The sequence below is a fragment of the Puntigrus tetrazona genome, chromosome 25, assembly GCF_018831695.1.
Source record: "Puntigrus tetrazona isolate hp1 chromosome 25, ASM1883169v1, whole genome shotgun sequence".
NCBI classification, from domain to species: domain Eukaryota; kingdom Metazoa; phylum Chordata; class Actinopteri; order Cypriniformes; family Cyprinidae; genus Puntigrus; species Puntigrus tetrazona.
This window is the reverse complement of record NC_056723.1, coordinates 15831149-15846591: the sequence shown is the minus strand read 5'-3', so window position 1 is coordinate 15846591 and position 15443 is coordinate 15831149. Positions and strand designations below refer to the sequence as shown.

At 40.3% G+C, this 15443-nt stretch overlaps 1 protein-coding gene across 2 annotated transcripts in view; it reads left to right on the top strand.

Moving 5' to 3' along the window:
* The window catches only part of LOC122331076, a 205327-nt gene that overhangs the window by 162539 nt on the left and 27345 nt on the right, over nt 1-15443 (top strand). For both annotated transcript variants that reach the window (XM_043228526.1, XM_043228527.1), the window contains one exon: nt 791-965. The gene's annotated coding sequence lies outside the window, so the exon portion shown is untranslated. The remainder of the gene's footprint in view (nt 1-790; nt 966-15443) is intronic.

Here is a 15443-nt window from a genome sequence, read left to right as displayed (position 1 = left end):
TTTTTCTTTTTTTTTTTCTTCAAGGCAAACATAATTTCTCCCATGAAAATTGTAGCGTGAATAAAAAAGGTTTTGGATATGCTAAAAATATAGTCTGAACTGTCATGCTGTGCCTCAGAGTGGAGGAGTGTGAGCACTGTCCTGGTTTGGCTCACGCTCCCATTAGGGCGTGTATATATATATATGTGTGTGTGTGTGTGTGTGTGTGTGTGTTGTGGCATCGGAGCCGGGATTGTAGGCAGACTTCATGCCCAACCCCACTTATAATTACAGACGGCATGCAGCTCTCCTAAAAAGAGTGATTTTCTCGACTGCCATGGATAACATTCGCTTTGGCAGCGGCGCAAAGCGAGAGACAGATGACAAGAGGGAGAGGGGAAACTCAAAGTTGACTCATAAGTAATGCAAAATATCCTCTTTTTTGGACGTTGGCAAATGCTCATGCGCTCCGAGCCATGCCTTCCCATAAACCGACAGTCCGTTTGATGTGCCGTTTCCTACAGCAAGCCTTAATTAAAACGAGTTCAGCAACACTGATCAAAAAGTGCATGGAGCCCCTTTATTGTGCTCCCTTCGACTAGATCTGTCATAGCCTTATTCTCTCTCACTGTACTGGCAGTTGCTTGCGGTTGAAGGTTTGCTTTGGCAGATCACTGGCCTTCTCTTGGCCGGGACAAACTTTGCGTCCTGCTACTGGCTGGGAGGGAGAGGGAAGCGGCGGGGAGGGAAGAGGGGAGAGGTGGAGGCGTGGTCTCCAGCTGGTAATGAAGACTTCTCTTTTCATCCTCAGAACGTAGAATTGGAGTGCCGGGACTGGGGGCTGCGCTGCTCCGTTGCACTCTCTCTCTTTCTTTCTCTCTCTCTCTCTCTATCTCTCTCTCTCTCCTCTGGGTCTAAACGCGCAGCACAGGAACTGCAGCGGCAGATATGAACCTCTCACTTCCCCAGACTTCACAAGCATTTAGGTAAGAGCCACTGGCTGTCATTGTAATGCCAATGTTAATGTTATTGAAAGTAGGCATTTGTCTGTCTGGCTGTCTGGCCGTCTGTCTGTCAGCATGGGGGGTCTGTGTCCTGACACACTGACACACAATACACACATAGACATGCACTTTTAAGCTCTCTTAATGTCAGTTTGTCTGTTATATGTTAAGTTCTGTAAAAATAGCCACACTATATTGACTTTGCTGATTGTTATAAGCCTAGAGGAGCTTATACTTGGTTAAGTATTTTTTGAAGTTTTAGCTCATTTGAAGTCTACGCTACGCAAATGTTTACGTGGTGTATGTATTTTAGGTATGTGCTTGGTACATAGGGTGTGCGATTATATATTAGTCTGACTGTCTGTGAGTATACACACGTGTGCACATGTAAACATTTGTGAGCATAGATAGGCCATCAGGTGTGTGTGAATGAATTCGCTTTGGCATGTTTATATGAGTGTGTGTGTGTTTATTTGCTGTGCTGATGGCCAGAATCTTGCTGCAGGCTTTTCAAACTCATCTGTGTAAATAGAGACTCAGGGATGGAGGGGAGGGGACAGTCCGTCATCTGTCTCTCAGCCTCCTCTCTCCTTTGATCTGAGTCCTCTGGACATGTCCCTTCTCCCTGCGGCCCGCTCCAGATCCGGACCGGCCAGCTTTCATCCGCATTCTGAGGAAAATCTCTCCATCCGTGCACTCGTTCACCCCCTCCGCTCACCTATCTTCTCGTCCGCATGTCCATCCTCTTCTTTTTGCATGAGAAAGGAAAGTTTGACCTTTCTGTCATCTCCATCTGTCCATCTCTCCACCCATCCGTTCGTCTGTCTAATCTTCTGGCAAATTCATCCCTTCAGCCCTGAGATGAATACAACAAACCCCTCGCTCCCCTCTTGGGGTAATGGCTCTTTTTGAAACCTCCCCCGGAAAAAATCTTAAGTGAGTTTCCATTAGTTTTTGAGCAGGGCCATGAGAATTATGGTTTCCCAAATGTTCTTCTGAATAGTGTACGGGAGCCTCGGCTAATTGAAAAAACACGTGCTGAGCGAAGGAGACGGACCTACTGTCACAAATGAACTTTCCAGAGCTGGCAGTGGAGGTGGAGAGAGAGAGAAAGAGACAGGGAGAGTTTCATGGTAATGTTTGGCTGTTGTGTTTTGGTAGTCTGACTTAAAGGACACAAGGACATATGGACAAGGACATACAGTAGATGATAAGCGGTGAAAGGAGGACTGCGTTTAGAGGGAAGTAAGAACCAGTGGATGCAGAATGAATGCATAGCTGGTTCTTCCTGTCTCTCAGCGTCGCCTGTCTAACTGTCTTACTGACAGCAGCTCAGAGCTTTCTGGGTAATATGTCTTCGTCAAGACGTTCCTGTCCTGGACGGCGCAGTGCAGGAAGTGGTATTTGGTTACTAAGCTCCCCTAGATACCAGTAAAAACCATAGTAAAATCTTTCTGGAGTCAGTCCGCCCATCCACACCATCAGGCACTGAAGTGCAGAATATCCCAGAGTCAATCCAGCCTGTCCAGACATGGTCCAACGTCTTGCATAGGCTTATAAGGGATTTACGATATCTTAACTGCAAAATGCCAAGCAGTCTATCTTGGGCTACATCCAACAGAGCTCCCATTCCCATTTTACCACCTCAGGCTCTGTATTGTCGAAATCTGCTGTCCCAAACAAAACAATAAGGGGTCCCGTGTGCAGCAGCCTGTATTCCCGGTGCATGTGATTTGTTTGTTTCACACATTCCTTGTTAACACTGTTACCGGGGGTCTATGGTCGGGTTGGGGGGGGGGCGTAACTATCCAGTCTGACCTTTTGACCAATGCCTGATGGTGTGTAACTCTAACCCTCTCCAGCAGGGATTCCTGAAGCCATCGTATGTGCGCACGTGCAAACACATACAAACACATTCGCACGCATGCAAACTTGGAGCTGTAATGGAATCAGCAGCAGAGCTCTTAACTTTAACTGCTCAGGAGATCAGCAGTTACCAATGCATCATTCCCTTAAAACACATAAAAATAGCATGCTCCCTATTAGAATTTGGAAAACGTTGGGCTCTAATAGTATTTTATCCTCTATTAACTCAAGTGGTAAGCCCTATAAAACCTTGATTTAAAGTGATTAGCAAACCTTACTAAGAAACAATTTGCTGATTTGTTTTGTGTCTTGAAGGCAGGCATTGTCATTGTGATTGCTCTTACTCATAAGTATTAAGTTAGTAGAACCTTTTGAATGATACCTGGAATCGTTGTGTTGATAGCTGATAAAGTGGACAAAATGAATGAATATTCTTAAGGTTGGGCTGCTTCTTCAGAACCTTAAGTATGGACTACTGTAATAGATACGGTGCAATTTTAACTGAACCCTGATATAGGCCTATGAAGTGTTTTGTTTTGTAGATGATTTTGGCAGTGATATTTGTTGTGACAGGGGATATATGGCAGAGCATGGCTACATTGCAGAAAAGCACTAGGGAAAAATCTGCTTTCCAAATGTTTAACAGGGCATTGTAATCAGGGACGTGTGTTTAGTGTGCGCATGATGAAATGACAGTTTTGGGATTTGGCCTTTCGCTAACTGAGTTTGTGTGTGGAAGTGTGAAAGTTGAGGTACTACTTAGTTTCGCTCAATTATGCCAAAGATTCCTGGTACGTTTGCAGATCATTTATGTTTGGTACAACACTTACCGGCAATTATACACGCACATAAGGGAAAGCACACATAAAAGGACAAAGATCTCTGTCTTTCTCACACACACATACAGAAACTAGCGCATATAAAGCTAGCGCATATAAACTGTAGGACGAAATAAAAACACAAAGCTGTTTTGAAAAATGTGTCAGGTTAATAAAGTGATGAATCACTAGTGTTTGCTGAGTCATTACTATTTATATTTAGAGCTAAAAATTTGAGTAAGCCTCGAACTTATAGCATGTTTGTGCTACAGACTTGTTAAAAAGAGCATTCCACTTTTTCTAAGCTTTCAGACTTACCTGGCAGCCAATGAAATACTTAAAAGGATCCCATTAATATAGAGTGAAAATGGAGTTGAGCCATATCTAGGCTTGAAGTTGAACTCTTTTGGGCCAGTAAGTAAACCCTTGCGTTCATCTAGCAATGACCGAACATCTACGCAAAACCTGCTAGTTACTAGATGTCAGGTTATGCTTCAAAAAGTCTGTTTTGTTTCATTTGAAAACAGATTTGAATGTCTTGAAGATTAGGTTCGGATTAAATTATTTCTTTAGACAGACAAATGAAGTGCAGGTAGACGGGTGTAGTTTTGAAGTAAAGTACCAGGAGAGTGGGATGTCAAAATCAGATCCATTTGAGGTCATTTAGTTGTGTGCGCGTGCGTGTATGTGCGTCAGTGTTTGCAGTTTTTTAATGGTGACTAAGGGAGTGAGGTAGACAAGATGCTATTTCTTTCTCCCAGGCACATGGCTGGGGGTTTAAACGTTAGAAAGGCCCATTTGAGGGAATCTCCCGTAAATTAGAGCGTCGCACATCCCCAGACACTCTGGCACTTGTCCAAAACAGCTGGCTGCTTCCCCTTTTTTCATTTCCACTCTCTTCCGCCACATTCTTCCTCTACTTTCTCTCCCTCCCCCTGTTTTTCTTTTCCATACTCTTTCTTCACTCACTCTCCCTCTCCCTCTCTCTCAATCACCCTTCTCCATCTCCAGATGTGGCATTGTTTAGACACATTTGTTTTGCTCAGGCAGACAGCTGACCTGCCCAAAGCTGATGTCATGCTCTATTTAAAGGAGAAAACCACCACAGGCTCTTTAGACGACTCACAGTCATGTCTTTCCTGGGGGGAAAAAAAGATTTTCTTTTGAAGACCAACAGACCTGTGGAAATGGTTGATGAAAAGATCTGATGAATGGGCTGAAATGAATATGTGACATGGGTCTGAACTGGTATCTAGAAGGTTAAACCTCTTCTGCCTTTGAGAAAGACATCTACCATCTGGTTATTTCAGGAGGATTGTAACATCAGTAATTGTATTTTTAATGAATAAGTGAACATTAATGCATCATGCTGCATGTCCTCACACTGCAGAGGAATGTGGTATAGTCTGAATGGATGTGTGTGTGTTTGTGTGTGTGTGTGTGTGTGTTTGTACAGACTGTGCAAATACTTAATTCAGTATTCAATGATTTGTTTGCACATTCCTTCATATTTCTTGGAGAACACTTGTTTGTTAGATTGTATATAAGGCTATATTTGTATTTAGTCTAAAAAAAAAAACTCATACTTTGTGCTACTTTTATCTCTCTCTCACTTATTTTAGTCTTGTAATGCTGATTTTGGCCAGAATAGCATGCGTTCTTATTAAATAAGGCACCCGAGAATGCATTATGAATTCTTAGTTTTTTTGTCATATCAAAATAACCATTACTTATTTCAGGTTGCATCCTATGAAGAAAATGTGAGTAATATTGTATAGTTATAGGATTTGTAACTAAGGGTTTAAGAAAGGGTTTCAAAATGACGTATGTAGATTTTGCTAGTAGCTTTTTGATTGGGGCTCCATTTCTTTCTTTCTTTTGGAATAACTAAAAACCACAAAAGACTGACAGCTGATTTTAATAGCTACTGAATAGGGCTATTACAGAATAACCTTATTCAATAATAATAGAAAATAGTCGTTTAAAAATCAATTGTTTCACACAGTATTGGCATGCTGTACCATTTGTGCTTTCCTTGTTAGCTTATCAACCCTACAATGGATTATGCAGCCATTTTCTATTATTACTGAACAGGTTTATTCAGCAATAACCCTATTAATCTCAACTGTCAATCTTTTGCGGTTTTTAGTTATGCTAGAAGAAAGTGCATGTATCCACAGTTGCATCCATTGTAGAGAGTACCTCTGTCTAGTTCAGTGACCTGAATCTGGCCTTGTCTTTGCCACCAGGGCAATTCTTCGAAGTCTGGGGAAACCACTGTGGCACTGTTTTAACCTGTCATTGCTGCTTGGAGCCCAGCTGCTATAGTCAGGCCCCGATGTCACATTCCCCATGGGTACGTCCAGACGCTGCAGTGTTTGTGCCTCAAACATGCATGTTTGCGGGGTCAAAGTAAGCATCACCGGTTCAAACGGCTGATTCAGGACTGATCCATTCGAAATGGCACAGTATGAACAGATTAATAACGTTCATTTAAGGCAATTTAGGTAGTTGTCCAGTAAAAAAACTGTATTGTTGTCTGTGATCCAGAAGCCCACATCATGTTCCTGACTTTAAAAAGTCTTTCACAGTATTATAATAGTGCTGTGTCATCAGTTTTTCTCTGTGTGCTTAAGGACTGTAATACATTTGTGTATATTGTTTGTCAAAAACAAATGGAGTGCATCTAGTTTAGATAAACACGGTTGGTTTATCTGATGCGCACTATGTATGTGGTCGTCTTGAAGTTGCCGGCGCTGATATGTATCAGACAGCTGGCTGTGACAGAGATTCTGTGCTTTTCTTTGGATTTACCACCATCTCCTCAGCATTAATGCCACACACATTGGCACCAGTAAGGCTAAAGATAACACACGGCTAAGTCAGCTGGTGAAAGAGGTCAGACTCATCTATGCTGAGCGCTTCCGGCTGGCCGTCTTTGTTTATGAGACTATGTAAACACCGGCGCACACCAAATGAGATAAATGTGCACCACATAGCCATTTTGGCAAATCCTGAACACACCCTGAGCAGCTCTCATTCATAAACATTCACACAGTTCGTGAGGAAGCGGGGTGTGTGTGTGTGTGTGTGGACAAAATCTTTGAAAATCTCCATTGATGCATAGCAAAACCACTACTTTGATTCTGTTCCCACAAGGAATCAAAGGCTGGAAAAGAGATTATACAGCCAATGACATTTATAGATGTGAGGTATTGTATAGAGTTGGTAACTATAGAGTAATTAAAATTTGACTTTATTTTTGAAAGAAAAAAGATGCCGTTGTTGGTATTGTAGGTAGTCAAATAGGGTATTCAGTGGTGGTCTTTACTGGCACAAATAAAAACAAGCACCGAGCCACATGATTTGGTTACGCAACAAATTTTGACACTAGTTTTATCCAAATATGTAATATGAGATGTTCAGTAGCAAATCAATTAAGTGTTTGAGCATAACTGTAATATTCAGCTTTTTGCTTGCTTGTTTGAGGAATTGCCAATTCTCAGTGGAAATACTGTGGAAATAAACAGTGATAATCACTTTCTCTTCCTGTGTAAGCAGGTTCTTCTTGTCTAGAATAAACAGTGGTGTGGACCTTACTTAATGCTGAATGTTTCAAATCTGAATATACAAGACTTTGCTCTCTTCAGATTGGACTATGAGAGGGTTTTGAAATACTTACACAGAGGTACATTCCGACAGTCGTACACAATTCAATCATTCATAAATGCAGATTCCTGGCTGCGGTGAATTATATGTCTATGACTTAGGTGGTAGATTTGGAGTGTTAGTGTAGCATGCTTCCTATACCAGCAGCAGTGATTTTGCAGGAAAGACTCAATCTTGGACTTCCTTTTCCTTTAAACTCTGTTTTTGCACCTCCATCTCAATGCCGTTTCATCTGTCCATCACTACTGTTATTTATGCTTCCATCTGTCTGCCCTGTGTGTGCGTTTAGTGTTTGAGATGCTTAAAAACCAGGAGCGTAATAAACAATGCCAGGTTTATTAGAAAGCTAGATTCTCTTCTTGAAAGTTGTGACTAGTTTCAATTAATGGACGTTGTTGTTTGATTAAAGTTGGATTATCAGTTCGGCCCTCTAGTGGTGCAGAAATTGCATGCTCAGGCTTCATTGCATATTTTCAATTCAATGGCTAGAAGCTTAATTTCTTACCATGTGAGTTACTTGACATATTGACATATTTAAACTATTACATTTCTAGAAAACAAATGTGTTCAATTAGTACAAAACATCCTGAAATCTGAATGGGGGCTCGATGGGGGATTTGGATTAGTAAACCACCAAGGACCGACTTGAGGAATTGTTGCTGGCCGTCAACATTTGCCGCCCAATGGGTGGAACAGATACGGGATCTGGAACGTGTTAAGGACATTAATGACATGAAGATGCGACTGGAGACACTCCAGCTGTGTGCAAGCTAGAAGAAAAAGGCATGGAACGAAAACGAGTTTACATAGCTGTTTTTATGACACTGCAGGTGTAGAAAAGGAGGAACAGGTGGTGGGACAAAAAGCAGGAGAGGGACAAAGCTGACAGGTCTGAAGAGCAGAATACCAAGGGAGGGAGGGGTGAAATTGTAAAAGTGAAGGTTAACAGCAGAGGGGAGGGAGTGTTGGCCTCATGGGTCACTTTCTCCTTTACCCTAAGGCTAATGTGTGTTATGCACACTTACCTTCCACCTTCTGCCATAAAGGGCATGCAAGCATTTGGAGAACACATAGATGCTTTTATGACAGGTGCTAACAGATTCTTTCTTGAAAAAAACCTGCGTAAAGTATCCCGTGTGTGAGCTGGCCAGGTCATGAGGTCATAGAGTGTGATTCTTCACTCCTCTTTGACTTGCTAAGTCTCTTTTAAGATTTATTTCTGGCATTTTTGCTTTTTATTACGATAGGACAGATAACTGACAGGAAGTGAGGTGGGAGAGAGATGGGGGGTGAGATAGGGAAAGGTCTCCGTGTCAAAACACCCACAGCGCAACAGTCTAAAATTCTCGGCAGAAAATTTCACGTTTACACACTGCATAAAAAAAAACGTTCAGGATCAGTTGGTGGATTTCTTTTTTTAATCTATCTCTGAATGCCTGAAGTAAACTCTGAATCATTCGGTATAATCTTGATAAGGAGGTGGAACTCTCCTTCCTCTCTACGCAATCTCAGGATTGAATAGACCCAATATTTCCTATTTCTCTTTTCAAGAAGAGAGAAGACAACAAAATTGTTCTCACTGTCTGTAGACTTTGGAGTTACAGTCAATCATTAATCACGTGTGCAAGGTTTCTGTGCATGACATTTTTACAATGACAAATACAGAAAAACGCATACAAAAATGTCTAACTCTGTGTGCAGGATCTTTAAAGTCACAATGAAATAATAAAGTGATCAATTTTACTGATTATTTTATCCTTGCACATTTTTTCTCAATTCATGTGCCCCTGTAATCTTCAATCATTATATATATATTTGTATATATTATATCTCTGACTCTGAGAACGTGTGCAGCATGTGAAGGTGGAACAATAATCCCTTCCCTCCAGCAACCTGTCACTCACATGAAAATCACAATAATTAGTAAACAAAGAAAGAGCCAACATTCCAATCAATTCCTGCTGGACAAAATCAAGACCCACCCTACATTTTTGTTTTCTCGCTCGAGAAGTTGTTTCACTGGCATATACACATCACAAACAAAACTTCATTTCACGCTAATTTTATCTACAGTAGTTGGCTTTCATGCATTTATTCTTTTTTTATGAGCCAGTTGCTGTTTTCTGATGTGAATTACAAAAGATGGTAATTCTGGACTCACTTACGGTTTTCCTGATAAAAGGTAGTCACTTTTTTTTGAGACTCAAAGCAAACTTTGACCATTAGACCACACATTCTCTTTGTCTTTCTTCGGCTGCAATATAAACAGGCACCCTCTGAAGTCCATTCTAGCATTTTGTGTTCAAAACATATCTATGCAAATACAATTATTGCACATTTTCAGCTTTGATGCAAGGAGCGATATTGTGGACAGTAGCTTGAACTCTTCCTCTATGGTCAGCTGGTTTTCACGCCTGGTATTGTACATAACATATTAAGGCTGTCTTGTGATCTGTAATGAAAATCTTTGACATTCATCTCCATCTTCATTACTACGAGCAAAAAAAAAAAACTGTATCTGATTTCAAATTGGCTCTTGGCTAAGCTGAATAGACCCCAGACCTTTTAATGTCCAATCTCCATACAATCCCTGTAGATCTGATTTCCTTTCAAATGTGTGGCTCTGAATAACCAAGGATATGAGGGGAAAAGCCTTCGTTATACAAACCATCTGTGATTTCTCAACACAGATGGCTCAGGATAAAAGCCCGGGATGCATACGGACACACATGGGCATCAAAACTTCCCCGTCACGTGATGTTGGTATGAAACATGGTACGAGAGGCTTCTGCCACAGAATAAACACTTTAATTTGTGAACCCTCAACATCGGATTTGACATCAATCTACGCTTTGGTCTTTTGACAATCCAAAGTGACGAGATGACGATTGCGGTTGTCCCACAATGCTGTGTATGTGGGTGTCCATGTGCGTGGAGTGTGTTTGCCTGTGGCTGTTCCTAGAGACGGGACATTAAGATCCCAAAGACACATTGTCAAGATGACCATTTATGGATTTGCCATTTTGGGCCTTTTAAAGGGGCCTTAGCAATAGAATATGTATAATGTCTATAAAGTAATTTAAGTTGAACATCATTAGCATAGAGTTGTCGACCTCTAAAGGGCAAGAAATTAGGATATTTTACAGTTACATCCTATACATTTTTAATGTGCACTGTTGACCTTTGCTGTAGAAAACGACTGCTTGTAAAACATCATCATCATCATTTCTTGAGGGTTGCATATGTGTGAAACAGAGCTCCAGGTATGCTAACTACATAAGTGCTTTCAAACAGCTAGAAACGTGAAACTCCTATTTCATCCTATTTCCCTCAACAATGGAATTGTTTTGTTTGCTTTCGACTCTGTATGCTGTGCCTCTAATAGGAATGCTTAAGCATACTTAAAAGGTTTAGTGTTGTGACAGCTCCCATGATGATGGTTTTCTTTAACACTCACACATATACTTTTACACAAGTATGTTTGATGTCTCACAGACATCTCTTTTGCCCTCCATTACTCTGAATCCCCAAATCTAATTCAATTCTCAGTCTATATGACAGACTAAAAGATGAGAGTCACAAAAAAATGTCCTATTAGGTTGCTTTAGTGCTGCTTGGCAGTTCCTTCAGAACATGCTTTAGGAAGCCATATTAAGAATTCTTAGTATGTCACATTAATATTATTTAGATTTAGGTTACTGATGTTTATTCAATCAATTGTTGTTGCAAAAAGTTGGCAAGGGCTTCTGTTGAGTCTAAAATATACAATGTTGAATATGAAAAAAAAAAAGCATGATAAAAATTTCCGACTCTGTGTGCAAGGACCTAAAGGTGTCAATTTAAGTGGCCACCTAGTTTATTATTTGCACTGCAACAAAGCAAAAGTAACTGTAATGATTATCTCTCAAAATGCGGGGGGACTTTTATAATGGCTGTTACGCCTCTGACTCTATCCTCCCTTTGATTATTAAATAACATGCCAGCAGTCATCTACGTTATCCTGCCCCTATCATTATAAGAGATATTCACCGGTACTGCTGAGGCGCAGTTTTCCACTCTCTCCCGGGGAGCAGGCGCTCTGTGTGTTGCACTCAGCAAAATATTGCGGCTCATTCCCAAATAATTGCAGCGGTAAAAAAAAAAAAAAAAAAATGACAACATGTGCTTTCAATTATTTGCATTGAGTTTCGACCCCTACTTTTCCTGCAGAGGTTGATTGTGATTGGCAGGTTATCGTTGGCGGTTGTGAATCATAGGGTCGGCTCGCTCGGGCTCTGGTCTGAACCAGTAAGCACTGCTACAGTAGCTGCAGTCTGTATCCCAATAAAGCGGCACGGGTCAAGGCGAAAGAGCCCTGTAAAAGGCAAAGGAGCGTGTTTCCCCCATTGCAGCACCTGGGACAGGAGTTTTGTGAGATGATGGCAGCAGTGATGCGTGTGTGTGTGTGTGTGTGTGTGTATGCTGCTCGTCATCACTTTCTGTTTTAAGCGTACGAGCAGGCCTAATTACATTCTCAGCTCACACAAATACAAAGCATTCAATGTACAATTATAATTATATTTCTGAAATGGAATCCACAATAGAATAGCACGGTTCAGACAATTTCCTCAGAAGACGTCAAAACCTAGTTATGCGTATTCCGACCAGCTGACAGATTATTTTCTGTGTCATTCGTGATATGAGCGACGAAGAAGGGATACGGCTCACTCAGCAGATGCAAGCAGGGGTCTTGGCAGCTGGTTCGCTCCGAGCGAAGTATGAGGGTATCTGGGGGTAAGCATTACATCAGATTTAAAGGGGCTGAGTAAGGAGAGAGAGGGAGGAAAAGAGGAATGTGTGGAAAATATGGAAAAAGAAAGTGGATGAGAGACAGAGCGAGAGAGGGAGAAAGGGAAACGTGAGAACCACCTCAGAGGCCCTGATCACAAAGTCAGAAACAGAAAGAGAAGACTCACTTTACAAGGATGAAGAAGTAAATACCACTTTTAATCTGTATTCAGTCTAAAAATAGCCGTCCTGCGCTGTGCCAGCTGCCCACTGGGCATGCCTATTAAAGTCTGTTCTCTTTGATTGAGTGTGTGTGTAGTGTGTGTGTGCCAGTGCTGGGGAGAAACTAACTAAAAGTAGTTACGCTATTAACATAACTACCATTTCTTTCTTTAGCATGAGAGTGAATCAGCTGTTTTCAAAACAGTGTCGCTTTTGTAGTGCCAGGCTACTTTCTCCAACGTACTGTATTATTTTACCGCACAAAACAAACTTCAGTCTGAACAAATCTGTCTCTTGTTCTTGTCCCTATGCAGACTTCTTTGTTTAATTTCTGAGGATTATACAAAATAATATTGATTGATTGGTCACGGATTTCTGTTTTTATTGGTGGCACTGCGGTACTGTTCTAATATCTTGTTCCCAATGTCATCTGCAGTCATTTAATGAATTTTGAGCAGCATAAGGTCAAAGCTGTATGGATGGTAAACAATAACAATATCAGTCACCATGATACTACTTTTTGACCTGATTTTTGTGAGTCTTCATTCTCTTGTAAAAGTACCTAGCGCTTAGAAACCTGCAATAACAGACAGAGTTTTATTAGACCCAATGGCATAGCTGTTTTTCTCGCTATCTCCCTCAACCTCCCATTTCTTACCTCCCTAAGTAGCTGTGAATCTTAGTCCACTTGGTTTCCTCTTCTGTCTGCTTTATTTACTACAAGTCATGTCTCTCTTTTCTTTCTCTTCTCGTTTACTCTTTTTCACTCCCCACCAACTTTTTTGTATTTATTTATTTTAAAGGAACGCCTTTGGAGTCTGTGTCACATTGTTTCTGCCCTTTGGTTAAGCACTAAGTCCATTTCTGAAAAGCTCAAGACCCCATACAGACATAAACATGGCCAGCCCTTGGCTAAAGTCTCTGGAGGAAGATAAAGACAGATAGAAAGAGAAACAGAGACAGGCGAAGATAGATACAGGAGAGAGGAAAATAGCAGACGGCAAGATCTGCAAGACATTTTGACTGTAAAGTGAGATGAAGTGCTACCTTGATTGTAGCTTATTAAAGTAAACTATAATAGACTTCAAACTTAAAATTAACTCATCAGTGTGTTGCCTAAATGACTAGTTGACTAATTAGTCAGAAGGTCAATGTGATTTCAGTTTGCGTAATTTTAATTCCAGCAACTTGATGTGTTAGAATATGAATTTTAACAAGAAAATATTTAGGACAGGAAACTATTGGATTAGTGTCAAAATAATGCCCAAGTAATGTTAACAGAACAGTAAAATTACATTTTGATTTAAGATCACAAATATGTTATGAGACCAACCAGTTAGAACATGACGAGTAGATACCATCAACATCTACAAACAGAAAACATCCATATGTTATGGAGGTTAGTTGGGCCTAGTTTTATTTATAAATATGCATTAAAAATTCTCTTGTGAAATGAGCAATTTGCCGTTGAGACCATGGACTAAGCATAATTCCAGGAATATGAGTTTCCAGTAAGAGTAAGTAGGAATAAAGAATATGTAATAGCATATCCAGATATTCTGTTTGCACACTATATACATAAATGGGGAAAGAATGAAAGGTAACTTGATCTTCTTCCCCAAGACTAAACTTCTCACCACCTCCACTCCTGTCCAGTAGCTCAAAGATTTAGAGTAGGGTTGGATCAATGCCAACAAGTTGGTGCAAGTACAGTCCTTACTTAGTGTCAGTATACCGTGCAACCTTATTATAGAGAGAAACCAACTCTGTCAACAAACTTCTCAGAGAAGTCCTGAAAAAAAGTTCTAGAAGTAAACCAGAACCTCTAAGAACAGATGGTCACACTGAAAGGAAGTGGAGAGTGAAAAGGAGAAGACCTTCACCCATCAGCTGTAAATTAAAAGAGAGATGCCTTTTGCCATGCTGATTTAGGCTAGTTGCCATGATCAGTCTTTATTATGAAGCTTGTTGACTACAGAAACCCTGCTGGTAACGCTAGTTAGAAAAGCTATGTTGGGTAATAAACGCACCACAAGACTTGTGATACAAAATGATCGTATCTTAAAAAGGCAATTTGAAAACCATTTTAAACAGATCCCACGAAAGACCTAAATTCTAACCATAACCACATCAAACAAAAACTACAGCTGCTGAGAATACTCTGTAAGAGCAGCCAGAACCCAGTCAATTTCCCATTACCCATCAAGAGCTGTCACAAAACATCTTTAAATTCTTAAAAAGCCAATGGCCCCAATGACATCAAAAATTATATGCTTAAAAATAGCACAGCTTGGATGCTGATTAATTTGGGTTTTGAAATCTGTCCATTTCCCTGACCTCTGAAGGAGTCATCTACTCAAAATGTAATAAAAAATGAGCAGGAACCAGTGAAAGATATTTAGTAGCATCCTAAATTAAAATAAAAAATATTTCCAAAACAACTTTACAATAAAAATAGTGCCTTACAACACCCAGAAACAAATTACCACCACAAGAAAAAACATATTTGCGTAAATGTGTGATTTATTTCCTTTTTCTATATAGACCTATATATTAAATTTCAAAACATTCAAAAAGCTTAGAGGCCCAACAATCATCAACAGTTAAAAGCATAAAGGAGAACAACTCTGACTAGAACTACAGATGAATTGCAGGGACAAATATCAACCAGATAATTGAAGTAACTAGAAGCACATGGACCACTGGGAAGTGAAACCAAAGCAGTTTAAACCAAAGCAATTTCAAGTTCTGCTGGAGCCTAAAATGAAAAGATTAATTGGCAAAGTATCTCATTACAACTGGAAATACCAGGACAAGACACATTTTGACCAAGTACAGACTAAGCAATCAAAAAACTATTTGTGGTCAAGCACAAAACAGGGTTTGTTTGTGTTTTTTATGCAAAACTGCAAAAATGAAAAGATGTATTGTTTTAGATGCAGTTCGCTAATATATACAAACTTTATTTGTGCAAAATCCCCATCATTTAACTGTTTCACTTAATTATGTCATAGATTTGTACTTTTTCCTGAGAGGCTTGGCTTCATATTCGCTTAATACACGCATAGCAATAAAGCTGTGTTGACTCTACTTTAAAAGGGACACAGAAAAAGGCAGA